The sequence below is a fragment of the Aplysia californica genome, unplaced genomic scaffold (assembly GCF_000002075.1).
Source record: "Aplysia californica isolate F4 #8 unplaced genomic scaffold, AplCal3.0 scaffold00238, whole genome shotgun sequence".
Classification (NCBI taxonomy): Eukaryota; Metazoa; Mollusca; class Gastropoda; order Aplysiida; family Aplysiidae; genus Aplysia; species Aplysia californica.
Window position 1 is genome coordinate 446595 of NW_004797508.1, and position 1573 is coordinate 448167.

Below are 1573 nucleotides of genomic sequence, written 5' to 3' on the forward strand. Positions count from 1 at the left end.
TCCCCTCCTGTGTCTACAGTAGTTCATTACTAGCCCCAGTGCTGGGGAAGCAACCGACGGCGGGCCGGCCATACAGAATACAGAGCCAGCCAGCACGCGCCCGCGCTCGCCTTCTCGCCTGCCCGTGAGTGTGTGTGAGTGTGTGCTCAACTGTCAGCTAGCCGCTGCTTCGCCAAGTTCCCAGGCGCTGGGTGAGCACTGAGGGTAGCGAATCGGAGAAGTTGCCCTTCGTCTCCAGCAAGAAGTGAACGGGGACGAACCATCTTTTTTTCAAGTCCTCAAACTTCACAGTGCTTTTATATTTGTATTTTTATGTGAATCATTTCTTCCAAATTGTATGTCTGTGTATATATTTCTATATTTATTTATTTATTTATATGCGGATGATTTCAATGTGAATACGAGAAAGGATTTCATCATCTGGACGGAGTTGAATGTGCCACCCAGATTTTGTGGAGCGGGGATTGAGTCCGAGTGAGTTGAGCATTGTGTGGTCTATGGTGGACGACCGTGTGCTGTGTGTGGGGCTGTGAGCAACAAGTGGATGATGGAGCAAGATCTATGGATTTATGGACGCTTCCAAACGATTGACGGATATTCCAGCTAAAGAAGGTAGGCAAACTTTTCCTGGTTGTGAGAACGTTTGAAAATGTCAGGTTTTGTTCTGTTTTCGGCCAGAGCTTTGTGTCAAAATCTCGTTTCACAGGCTAGTATTGATTTAGCTGTTCCTCGGAATGCCACATCTAAAAAAATGCCTTTTCCCGAAGAAAATTTTGTGTCAAGGAAAAGGTGGATCCAGCTACGTCTAAATGTCGCCGGTTTTCGATATTTTAAAAATAAAATGTGTAAGAGGTGTGTGTGTGTGTGTGTGTGTGTGTGTGTGTGTGTGTGTGTGTGTGGAGGAGAGAAGGGGGAGGGAGGGGTTCGACCTACCGTGGAGATCGGTCTTTGTCCGTCTCGTACGAATTCTGGTTTTGTTATAGGCTATACTACTATTATATCTCATGAACTTATGTATGCTGCACGTTAATGTCATCTGTGCTAATTTTAAGATGGAGATATTGTAAATCGCCAAGACCTGGATGCACAGGAGTGAGCGCCGTAGAATTTATCTGCTTTATCATTATTATTAGACTACTGCCAACAGTGAGACTTATTCTTCGACTGTGACTGTGAGAGTGTTTCAGTGGTTTAAAAGATTGCTGTTACATGAGCCTGTCATTTTGTAATATCTTGTCTTCCCCGGAGGTGAAGGTGTTGTTGACGTCTGCATTCGGAACTTACTTGACCTCCTACACACATCTGGGAGTCTCCATTCTCCGTGGGGCCAATATGGGGGTAGCCATGAATGACGTCATGAATGCGCGGACGACAATTTGGAAGTTATTTTTAAAAAGACTAGATCTAGACATTTACCGATCTCAGGGGTTGATGGGTGAGGCTGTGTGTCTGTTTAGTGTGAGGTGACTTAGAGTGGTGACGGAGGATTCTTGTGAATGTGTTTTGGAGGGGGCTGGTGGGGGTAGGATGCTGAAAGAGGTGGGGGATGTATTTGAAGAAAAGAGAGAGAGAG

At 45.6% G+C, this 1573-nt stretch overlaps 1 long non-coding RNA gene across 2 annotated transcripts in view; it reads left to right on the forward strand.

The window, feature by feature from the left end:
- Window positions 1-156: 156 nt before the first annotated feature.
- The window catches only part of LOC106012004, a 41568-nt gene continuing 40151 nt past the window's right edge, over window positions 157-1573 (forward strand). For both annotated transcript variants that reach the window (XR_001184923.2, XR_004858630.1), the window contains exon 1: window positions 157-612. This is a non-coding gene — a long non-coding RNA (uncharacterized protein DDB_G0271670). The remainder of the gene's footprint in view (window positions 613-1573) is intronic.